The following is a 12,305-nucleotide window of genomic DNA, read 5'->3' on the forward strand; positions in this document are numbered from 1 at the left end:
TTGTCATAGCTCAGTAATCCTGGTGGCATTGCATTGGCCACAGCAGCCATAGTTCACAAAAAATACTACATCTCACTGTCAAGGGTCCCTGGTTCCTACCTGTCTTCTTCACCAAGATCTTCTTCACCAAGACCCAATCCTTCACTACGATCCAGCATGGTTCAAGCTTGTCACCTGGTGACTGAGTGGAACATCCTGAAATGCCAACCTGATACACACATAATATACTAGACACTATTCTCACATCCAGAAGAGATTCCACAAACCTCATTTTCTAGTCAACCTGTCAAGTTTTTCCTTTACAAAACATAATGAAAAACAACGGGAACGGTTTCCCAGAATGATAGAGGGGCTCCCCCAAAATGGCTCAGATGCACTAAGCTGTGGAGAAGAGACTCAAACTACTAGTAAAATATACTGTACTTCATTTGGAGTAGAGGTATTATACTGAAAAATGAGAGCTGTTGTGTCTCATGACACAGCATGGTACCTCTAGAGTTATATGAAGATTTAGACCAGATGTATGATATTATTCAGCAGTAACTATGGCACTATATAAGAAAGGGTTCTGTAGCCAGGTACTAGATGCAGCAGGCAGGGGCTATTACTGAGAGCCCACCTACCTCCTGAAACCCCAAATGCTTGAACCAAAGAGAACCAGTTGAGACACTGATGCACACAATCTCGATTGAATAATATAATTCAACAGACCCCATTTCCTGAGCAACCTGAGTGTGCCATGAGCATATATCCCATCGCCCGCCCACTGCCTATTCCCATATTGGAGTAGTTCATCTGAACCACTTCTCCATGTATAATTTGACTACAGGAGAACATCTTTATAAGATTCTATCTCCACAGTTTCGCATATTCATGGGTGTCTAATTGACACCTGGTTTCACTGTCCATAGATATGAAAGGGTTAAACCCTCTTTATCCGCTGTTTGTAGAGGGCCAGAAGTGACCACAGAGGTAATTTTCACAGAGGTAATTTTCACAGAGGTAATTTCCCACAGACAAAATGGAGATTTTGTCTGTGGGAGCCATTTTGTGGTTCACTTCAGTAATTTTTTTTTTTAAAAAAAATTGGGGGCATTGCTGTACACTAGGGATGTGCAAACCTGTTCGATGTCAAACTGGTTTGACATCGAATGGGTTCCATTTGACAGTGTGGGGTCTAACCAAACCACTCTGGTTCAGTTCGACCCTGGACTGAAACCCCGGCCCTGGCTGTTCGGGGAAGGAGTGTGTGTTCGCGATCAAGGTGTTTTTTTTAATTGCACTTACCCCTTCTGGGTAAGCCTTCTCTGAGGCCACTGGGGGTCCATAGAGGTCCTCCCTCCCGCTGCCAGCCTCCTTTCTGCTACAAATTACCCAATTCCAGTGTTCTTTGGCCCATTCTGGGCCTCACCCCCATCACAGCGGCCTCCAAAATAGCTGCGGTGATGGGGGTGAGGTCCACAATGGGCAATTTGTGGCATAAGGGAGGCCAGGGCAGGGAGGGTAACCTTTGCTGACATACACACCCCAACAGCCTCAGAGAAGCTCCCCAGTGGGTGTTAAGTGCTTTTTAAAAAATGTCTGTGAATCCACCCCCCAAAAAAACCAAACTGGGGGGGGGGGTGTTCAATGGGGGCAAAACTGAACTGGCCCGGTCCAGTTTGGATTCAGATTTGAAATGAACCAGGCCAGCTGGTTTCATGCATACCCCTACTGGACACCAGGAGACAGTACGACACTTTATTTGGGCCATTTTGGTGTGTGTGTGTGTGTTTAGTATGGGAACCTAACCCCTGCATTCTCATATCTGGGAACCTATGCCCTGAAGACTCAACAACTCATTATTCGTGGTTTCATTATCCGTGGTAATATGCAGGAATGGAACCCCCATGGATGAGGTCCACCTGTACTACTTTAAAGTAGCATTTGAATCATATGTTGTGGAACAGTTCTGACAAACCACCTCCCAACATGACTAGAAGTCTGCGTCCCAGCATGCCAGAAGGGGGGAAAATGATGTGCACATTTCTAATCCTATGGGAGTAGGTCGGCCAGACAGTAGTTTCTGAATTGGTTCAAAAACACACACACACACACACACACTTTGGCTAATCCTTTTGAAAATAAATACCAAGGACTGAAAGATCTGTTTAGGTTTGGAGCCACTGAGGAATAGGAGAAAAAATGGCTGAAGATCAAGTTTGCTGGTTTGTATCTATCTATCTAAACCGGGAATAATATAATTAAAAGAGGTCAAGTTTTGTTTCTGGTAATAAAGATTTAGTGACAAATGAGTGGTTTTGATTACCGATGCATTTATTAAACATTAATGAGCAAATGTACTTTGTTTTAATTTAGAAGCTGTAAGGCCTTCACGTCTGCTTGGGTCAAAGTTATTTTTACAATTAGGCAACATAATTTTAAAATGCTAATTAGATAATTAATCAAGATTTAAATGAAAGAATACAGGCTCCAGTGTTAATCTTATTTTCAAACAAGAGGAGTCCTTTATGCTACACTACACATCAGAAGATACTTTTTTGGCTCATGCAATTAAAAGGCTGATGCACTGAGAGTGCACCCATCCTAACTTCTTTCAGCAAACATCCCAATGTCTTCCTGGATCCCCTTCTTTATCAAATGGAGGTGGGGGTTACAGTTCATCCAAATAGTCACTCTACAAAATGCACAAATGGCATTTTAAACTAAGAGAATGTATTGACTGTCCTGCTTCCAAGACATTATCACTCTGTTCCTTTCCTTTCATGGGCTGCTTCTTTCTTTTTGCATATTCAGCATACTCACTGGAAAAGTTAATATCGGAAAGAACCCTAACTGCTAAATGACCCTAAATAAAAGTGTTACTGTCCTTATTTTTCAGTTGGAAATAAAGAACAATGGCTGACATACTCCACAGCATCGAGCAAGGGTGGAGCAAGGGTGGAACAAGATCTCCATGCTCACGGAAATCTAAAAAACTCAACTGTGTGCAAGGTTTTCTTTCAGGTGCAAATAGCAGGGAAGGGGAATTAAGTTTTGCATCTCTCCCCTTCCTGAAGCCCTTTTTGTATCCAGGAGTATGTCTATGAGTGCTGCCCCTTCCCTTCTTTGTGCATTGCAGCTGCAAGGCAAACCTCACATGCAGTTAGTTTGTTAGATTCTTGCAAAGATGGAGCTCTTGCTCCATCCTTGTAAGCCTGCAGAACATGTCAGTCAGTAGGTATATAATCTCCAATTATTTAGTTTTCAGTAGATAAATATAGAACACTATAATATGCTCTCCATCCCTTCCAATATGCATGGAGGGAGGGATTGGCTAATTAGTTAGCTGAGAGATCCAATGCAGGTTTCTTCAAATAAGGTCTAATAATAGCCTCCTTAGGACAAGGAGACATCCTGCTCTTCCTCAGAGAAGCACTTATAATATTTACAAGACACTCTCTGATAATATGATTACCAGATAAAATAAGCCAAGTTAGACAAGGGTCAAGAGAACAGGTTGTAGGGCATATAGTCCAAAGCAGTTTGTCCACATCCTCAGGAGTAACAAGCTGTAAGTGATCCAATCTAATCCTGTAAGAGGAGTTACACCCCCACTGTCGACTCTGTAGTAACTGTGGAATACAGTTCAGCCCAAATACCAGAGCTTTTATCTGCATAAAAGTCATTGAAAATGTCACAGTGAGTGACTGAAGATTCCAAGTTCAGATTCAAAGGTGAGGGGGCACATACTAGCCCCCTCACAACCACAGACAACTCCACTGGACATGAACTTGCAGGAGCAATGTGGGCAGAAAAGAACTGCTTCTTTGCCACCCGCACTGCCAGAGCATAGATCTTCGTGTGCTCTGTGTTTTGATGTCAGATTTGTGCCAAGTCTTCCTACACTTGTGCTCTAGCCATCTACCTTGCTGCTTCAGCTCCCATAGTTCTTCCAAATACCATGGGGCTAATTTTGAAGCCGGTCAGAAAGGATGCTTAGGAGCGATTGTGTCTACTGCTCTAGTGGGTTCATTATTCCATGTTTGCACCAGAGCATCAACAGAATCACTAGCAGAGTCAACTCTAAACCTTTCCAAGGGTTCTTGGAATCCTATTGAATCCAGAAACCTTCTCAGGCGGACCAGCCTAATAGGTCCTTCACCCCTGCAGAAGTGCATTGTGCTTGTAAGCCCTATCTTAACGAGATGGTCATCCGACCATGACCATAGGGAGATGATGGAACACTACTCTGAGCAGAGCAAAAGACATGTGACCAGCATCATGCGTCGGTCCAGAGACTAATTCGGATAGGCCCATAGTCATCATGACCACTATGAACTACTAAGCCACTCCTGACAACCCAGTCCCAAAATAAACATTGAAGTCCCCTACCACCAACAACCTGGGCAACTCCAATGCCTACTTCGCAACCAGATCTGTCAGCTCAGGGACTCTGTTGGGCAGCAAGGTGATTGGTGCACTTAAATAAGTCAAAGTCTATCCCTGGTCCTGCATTAAACCTTGTTTACTTCTCAGAGCTGTTGGAAAGTGGAATTGTTATGCTTGTAAAAGATCTGGAAATCCTTGTAGGAGTGGTGTTGTGAATGCCAGTAATAAATTACACCTTAGTCAAATAGCTGAAAATGTTGAGGAAACTTTGGCATATACTCTGCATCCCAATGCCTTCTTTGCCAAAAATAGTTTATATGGACATTCATATTTTAAATCTCCAAAGAGTCCTATGGCATCTATACATTTCAAATGTTTTATCAGACCTAAGATATATTGATTTCAGTCTACACAACTTGAAGCTTTTGTGGGTAATCATGAGCAACATTCATTCTGAAAACAATAAAAGTGTAACAACTGATGTGAAAGTTAAAATCTGATCCAGATTCAGAAAAGATGTTTATTCCTAAAATGTTCAAATTTGTGATGGAAATACCCTAAAGGCTGCTTTAAGTGCTTTGGTTTTTGATGTAAAACAGTAACATGAATGTTTCATTTTCTTTTGCATTATGAATAGAAACCTTTGCCATAAATAGATCTGAATGCATTTAAGGAAGAGGGGGCCTATTCCTGTCTTGGTCTTAGACTGCCAACCACAACTACCATCTACACCTTTTTTCAGGTTTCAAAAGTTCATTGTTATTCCCAGCCTTGTCACCAATCACATTCAAAAGGGCAGATAGGACAAACATCACTGCATAGATGGCACCAAGGAGGGAAATAAGAGGTAGTCCTCTTTACATAGCATGGTTAAAAAAAAAGGAGGAAGTTAATAAGCTAAAACCAAGAAAACTACTTTCAGGGCCCAACTAAACATAACAAGGAGATTCATATTTGTTTATGCACTTGTCTGCCCTTTTCATGTATAAAGTGGGAGGTGGCAGCTTATTTAAGATGGCTGTGCAGGTAATGGAGCTGAACACTCCCCCCCCCACACACACACCCCACTCCCCTAGTTGAGACACTTTTCTACCAGCCCAACTTAATTCTGGTATCAGAGCTAGGCTAAGAAAAAAATGCCAGGGTAATGGAGAATAGACAGTAAGATTGGGGAGAAGGAAATCTCAGCTCCTGTCATCAATATCTCCCTTTTGATGTAAATATTGGACCTTCTCATCCTGCACTTTCCATGTGGCTTACCCCATCACATCTTGTTTTGCCCTAAGTAATATGCACAGTCTACATTAGAGGCCCCCCAAATGGGAAGTTGAACCAAGGTATCAGAGTAAGTCTGGGGAAACCACACGGTTGGAAGTATGTTGGCAGCCATTTCTTCTGTCTGGCCTTCATCCCACATTAGCTGACACTTTTCAGACAGACAAAATAGAGAATGAATACCAGACCAAAGTCTTGGTGGTTTGGCAGCATGTACTCAAAGTGAGGTGGTGAGTTGCAGTTAAGACCCGGGTGGAGTTAGACCCATAGGAAGCCTATAGAACTGCACTTGGCGAATATGCTGTTAATACCTTATTTGAGAGTCACAAAGACTTTGATGTGGTGGTTCTTTTCCTTCAGAGCAAATACAATAAGCAATTTAGGTTGGTAGGATGAATATCTTGTGCTCTTTCCAGCCAAAGCTGAGCTTTGTTCCTTGATATGTAAAACAATGCTACCTCAAGTTGATGATTTTGTGGGAGTTTTGCATCTATTGTGTCCACTTATAAAAGCTTAAAACTCAGTGCGGGCCTGCCCCAATATTCCTTCCTTTGTTGCTCCTGCCCTTGGCTAAGATCAAGTGCTAAAGGCTTCTGATCAATCTATATTTCTCTATCAGCGCTTCCTTCTAGATGTAGCTTGAGCAGTTTTTGGTTTTTGTTTATTATTACTGTTTTACCTTTGCACCCCACTGTTCCCTGAAAGGGTTCAAGGGAGTGCCAACATCCAAACAATGCACTTGCACAACAAAAAGGTTGTGTTTGTGCAAGATGGCTATGTAGCTATGCAAAGTCACAAGAATGTTGGAAGATACAGTTTAGCATAAAGATTTTTGGCAAAACTTATGGGGAAGAGGTTTCATGCCAACTTGTTGCACAAATGCAAAGATGTTAACAGGATTTCCATTTTTTCATTTCACTGAAGATCAGAGATAGAACTGGGTGTCATCAGTATATTCGTAACTACTCAGCCCATACTTCCAAATGCCTCTGCCCAATGGTTTCATGTACAAAGCATGGGGCACAAAATAGAAAGCTGTGAGACTTGACAGGTCAAAAGCTATGGATGATGCCCTTTAGACATATTTCTAATCTTATGAAGATAATTGTAGGTTTTTAATACTCTTTTATTCTTTCCTTTCCTTTTCTAGATCCTCTTAACATTAGAACTTGACATATATCACTTGTCAGAATGCATCCATATATCATCTCATTCTAAAGCATGAAAATGTCAACTGGTAATAGGCAAGGCAGTTAAATCTCCCCCCGCCCCAACCACATATTATGCCTCTAAAGCTGTTGGATCAGAAATAGCTTTAACGTTTTATTCCATCATTTTAAATTTTAATCTAGCATGAGTGCATCTAGATACATGTTGACATTTTAATGTTTCAGATCACATAGTATTTTATACAAGTATGGTACACATTAGAAAAGTATGCCGGGTAGCAGTGCATCACTGTTTCAGTGTAGGTAGGTGTTTCCTTCTTTAAAATGCAGCCCTTTAAAAATGATGATAGTGAATGGCAACATTCTCCTCAACCCAAGTTTGGACAAACTGTTAATCAGTTATTAGTAGTCAGTAAAAAATCGAATACATGATTAGTGGTCAGTAAAGATAATGGAAACTCCTGAGTGATGGTCTTAATGTGGACCACACTCTCCTCTTAGGGATCCCCTAGACCATGACAAAAGATCAGGCAGGCCACATAGGTGATGTATTACTTATCACCCATACAGCTGTCTGTTAAGGACATCATTTTATAGCATAAAGACAGCTAATTAAGGCTCTCATGTTGAAATGACCAAGACATCATTTCCCATGGAAGAGGCTCTATGCAGGAGCCCTAATGCTCAAAGCTCCTTCATATGCTGATTGATGGGTTGATGCCACATGGAGAACGTCTATGCCAGTTCCAACTCCTCTAGAAATGCATAATGCTGGCATAAAGACTCTCAATGATAGATTTGAACCACATGGAGATGTTTTATGTGCCCTATGTTGAGCTACTGCCAGGTAAAAGTATTTTTCAGCTTTCTGGTGGCTTCCATAATAGCTATAGAAGTCCTTCATTGTTGTAAGTGCCATTGTAATCTGTAGAGTCAACAGGCTGATTTGGGATACACTGATGCAAACTGAAAGTGGTTACACTGTGATCAGTGTGCCATTCCAATTCACCAACTGTTCCTATTTGTTCATTCCATGGTTTCCAAATATTTTCAACAGAATTGAGAGATTTTCCTCCATTGTGATATAAAATTGGAAATCAGATTGTGCCCTTCTCAAACATTGATTTAGAAAGTCTACTGAATGGAAGACAATGAGGCTGTTCAAACAAGCAGCCCCACCGGGTAGGGCTGCCTGTGTGACGTGCTCCTGTGCTGCCATACCAGGTCACCCGGGAATTTACCCCAGACATTTTCCTGGGTTAAAGAGCATGCACTTTTACCCAGAGCCCTAGTCATGTGGATGCTCAGGCAGAAGGGGATGGTGGGGTGAAGAGTGAGCACAATCTTGGGTGGATCTATTATGGTTCCAGAAAGTGATCAAAACCACAGTTATGGCGCTGTCTGCGTTCAGATGTAGCACTGCCACCAAAAAACATCAGGTTACGGCGGCGAAACTCACTACAAACCAGAGGTTCAAACTGAAGTTTGGCAAGGCAGAGCGCAGGTCACTTTTGCCACAAAACTGTGGTTGTACTCATTTGGACGTAAAGGAGTTCCAACCTCTGCCTGTTTAACTGTGGGTTCACATGATGTGCGAATGCAGCCTATAAGCTCAGTCAGAGATGGCAATTCATATATAATGCTGGGCATTTATTCCTGATTCCTTTGGCTGGGCTTGCAATGAAATTCTCTCCATCATTTTAAACCAATGCGAAAGTCAACACAAAGCCAAGACTAGCATAGAAAGTTCTGTTTTATATTAGTGGTACTATTTTTGTTGTTATAGCTGGGAGCTACCATTTCAGACAAGATGGTTTACACCTAGTCCAAAGGTTTGATTTCAGTAACCAGAATTGTGGTGGCATAGACTAAAATAAGGCAACAATGGCTAGAAGTCTCCCCCTGCACAGCATGGAAAGATTTATATTAATATTCTTAATATTGTCCTAGGAAAGCTTACATTGCTCCTTGATGTTTTCCTATGGAATAACCCTTATAACAAAAGTATATGGGATCATTTTAGAACTTCATTTCAGACAGATGGCATGTTTTCAAAAAAATAAATGCTGTAGGAAAAGTAAATCCATTACACCAATAATGTTTATTTTCCTGCCATCCAAATAAGTATACAATAAAATAGAGTGAAATAAAAATGTATCAAGCTTGCTGATTCAAGGCAAAAGTAGCTTCCATTAAGTAGTTTCTTCTTCACCTGGAATGTCTGTCTATGAAAAGATATTTTATACCATTTGAATTTACTGCTCAAAATGCATTAAAATACAAGAAAAGACAACTGAAAAGCAATGTTGGCTGTAGTCAGACATTCTCCGTTTATTATTGCATTTAACTGGGATTCCCTGAAGAGACTGAAAGGTCAGCTTGTGACTTAGTTTTGAATCTCTCAGAGGTATGTTGTCATGATTAGAAAATCTCTTCTGGAAAGTGCATCTAAACAAGGGCAACTCCTTTTAAAAAGGTTTTTTTTGTATTTGAGCCTTAGAGTATATTTTATTGCTCAGTGCATCTGGTCTAAGATTGTCAAACCTGGAAATAATAGCTTTATGTACTGTCAACTCCACCCTGTAATTTTAGGAAAGGTCTGACATTGGACTTAACAAAGAGGATTTGTATTTATTTCAGTGGCCTCTTATTGAACTACTATCTCTGGAGTATAAGAGAATGAAGAGTGGAACTGAGTTATGTGGTTAAGTCATCAGTCACTGGAAAATACTGAGTTATGTGGTTAAGTCATCAGCTGGAAAATACCTTTTTAGGTGGATTAACAAAAAATGCCCTAGGAACAGAGAGTAGGGCAGAGATCTGTATGAGATACTTGTTCCTTCCAGCATGCTGACATTACATGTTCAGTACTGGGACATTCCTTTCAGCATGATGACATTACATGCTCGGGATTACATGTTCACTGACCTAAACAAGAGGATATGCAGTTTTTGCAGTGGAGGTCCAAATCATTTTGCTTAGCTTGCATATTATTATCTGCAGTTCTTTGTGCATCATGTTGCTTGTTGATAAGCACATACATTTAGCTAAGCCATATAAATACAGTTCTGAATTATTCTTACACTCATACACATAGAGGCTAGTCACACGCATGTGCAAACCAGTCTAAGGAAGTCCAGTAGAGATAGACTGCGAAGAATTCAGGGAGGGGAAGTGGGATCATCAAAATGCACCACACACTTGTGTGGTGCATTATGGGTGCTCTGGAGGCTAGGACACCCATCTGGGCCCCTGACCCTTCCCACTGTCTGGGCCAGCAGGGATTCGTCTGGGCGTGCAGGGAGCGCACCCAGCAATGGCGGATCGATCGTCTGCGGGGAAGGTAAATTTAACTCGCCTTTTCCGCAGCCTGCCCTCAAGCCCTTCTCACTGCACATGAGAAAGGGCTCATACTGAGGTCATTCACACAATCAAAAACTGTGATCTACCTGGGTTTGGGAGCTTTGTGCACTCCCAATTTTGGGTTGTGTGGAAGCAAAGTAAGAGCAAAACCTGGGTAGAAGTGATCGTGTGGTTTTCCTCCTACCTTGCTTTTACACAACTGAAAACTGGGAGCACATGCAGCTCCCAAACCTGGGTAAAACACAGGTTTTGATTATGTGAAGGACCTCATTATTATCTGCCTCTGACTTTATTGCAAATCAGCTGTAATGTTTCCAAATGGCTTTGTTTTCCTGTGAAGATAGTTGCTCCACTTCCTGTTGCTACCTATGAAAGCGTGAAAAGTGGCTCTCCATAAGGGAATGCTGAAAATGCCTGTGGGCCAGTCTGTCTGTCTGTCATCTGCATGCCAGTAGTGTTGCTACCAGGCCCACAGCTTGTCTCCATGCAAGAACCTACATATGAGCTTGTGTTGAACCTAGATAGTTCTCCAGGTTTGGTTTTTGTCCTGAAAGTAGGGGTGAATTTTTTTTTGGAGGGCAGAGAGGGGGGGAACCTCTTCCAAATCCTTTGAGCCTTTTTTTTCCCATAGCTGTTCCCAACTGTTCAAAGGTCCCCTCTGCTGCTGCTTTGCTTGCCATTTCCCCTCTCAGTTTCATTTCATTTCTCTTTAAGTGATCCCAGCCAATCAGAACCCAAATACTGAGTGTGATGATGTGAGATTTGGGCAGAGGGCATTGTTTACTGTACTGGCCACACATCCTAACCAATCTAGGAACACTCAAACAACTTCTTAGTCCTTTCACAAAGTCCTGGAAAAGAGGAGTTTCCAGTTCCTATGAACAGATTTTTGAAGCTGCCCTCACATTTTGATTTTGCATTAAATACAGACTTACATCCATTAGGGATCCTGAACATTTTATGGAAAGTTCATGGAGTGCTCTGGCAGGAAAGAATTTTTAAGTCCTGCTGTCCATAGGAAGTATCAGGCTGGATCCAAGGAACTGTGAGCAGAAGGGAAACAATTTCGAGCCTTGTTCTGAAATGTTTGCACCAGAGCTTGCACAAAGAGTGTGTAGCAATATTATCCGTCATTTAGACTTTTCCATGCCTCTACAAAATATTTCTCAAGCTCTTTCACGTGTGTATGGACATATTTAGATTTAGTTTCACTTTTCCTGCACAAAGCTGTAAACAAAACTAAAACAATTCTTCCATCAGCAGAAAACTCTCCATATGCAGATGGTGTCTTTGGATTCAGTCCATTAGGTTCAAACTGCTGCTTAATCACCACATCAAAAATGGGGAGATGAATTGGTCTACAGTGAGTAGAAGGAAGATTATGAAATGGTGCTGCTTGGGGCACAAGGTGACTCATTGCCCCTGTGGTTCAACAAGAGGCAACACTCTTCCAAAGTGTGTCACAACACTGTAGGAATGCTTGTGCTGTGGATTTAAAATCAACCAAATGCAACATTCTTTTGTGCAGCTGGAATGCCTTTCTATTCTGTAAAACCCGGGAAATACACTTGGTTTTGGAGAGGCACGCACTTACATGCTGTTGACTGAAATGATTAAAGATCTGATTGACTCTGAAGCCTAAGTGTAACTTTTATACAAACCAGATTAATTTGTCAGAGCTTTTATATCCCTTAGGCCTAGGTTCTTGGACTGAAAGCATCCCAGAAAGGCTGAACTCTGCAGAAAACTAAGAGGGTCTTGACCAGACTGTCCCTGATGTATGCAATCCATGGCTCTGATTCATTCACTTGATTCATGCCACATTTGCAGCACCTGCCGCTTTCTTTGGTATTCTAAGGGCAAACCCAAACTGTCTGAAGGTGCACTGTGTACTAATGATTTCATGTTAACTAGCAGGCCATGTGATCTGAAAACCTTCATTTGTTGAACACTGCTGCTGAGCAGAGTTTTCTCAAGGGGCACTAAGACATGAGCTTAAAAACCATGCTTTCTTAGCCCCTCTCTTTTCCATAGGCTCGGTGCCAAGAGAGGAAAATGTATCTGCTTGCAATATGGTAGGCTTGTTGCACCACTGCTGATTCCCTTCTCAGTCCACAACCAACGTCT

The 12,305-nt window shown here is 41.7% G+C and overlaps 1 long non-coding RNA gene across 1 annotated transcript in view; it reads right to left on the reverse strand.

Moving 5' to 3' along the window:
• Positions 1 to 8,897: 8,897 nt before the first annotated feature.
• The window catches only part of LOC128328366 (uncharacterized), a 28,259-nt gene continuing 24,851 nt past the window's right edge, over positions 8,898 to 12,305 (reverse strand). The window contains exons 3-4 of the long non-coding RNA XR_008309166.1: positions 11,114 to 11,221; positions 8,898 to 9,040 (exon numbers count right to left, since the gene is read on the reverse strand). This is a non-coding gene — a long non-coding RNA (uncharacterized LOC128328366). The remainder of the gene's footprint in view (positions 9,041 to 11,113; positions 11,222 to 12,305) is intronic.

This window comes from Hemicordylus capensis, chromosome 5 (assembly GCF_027244095.1).
Source record: "Hemicordylus capensis ecotype Gifberg chromosome 5, rHemCap1.1.pri, whole genome shotgun sequence".
Classification (NCBI taxonomy): domain Eukaryota; kingdom Metazoa; phylum Chordata; class Lepidosauria; order Squamata; family Cordylidae; genus Hemicordylus; species Hemicordylus capensis.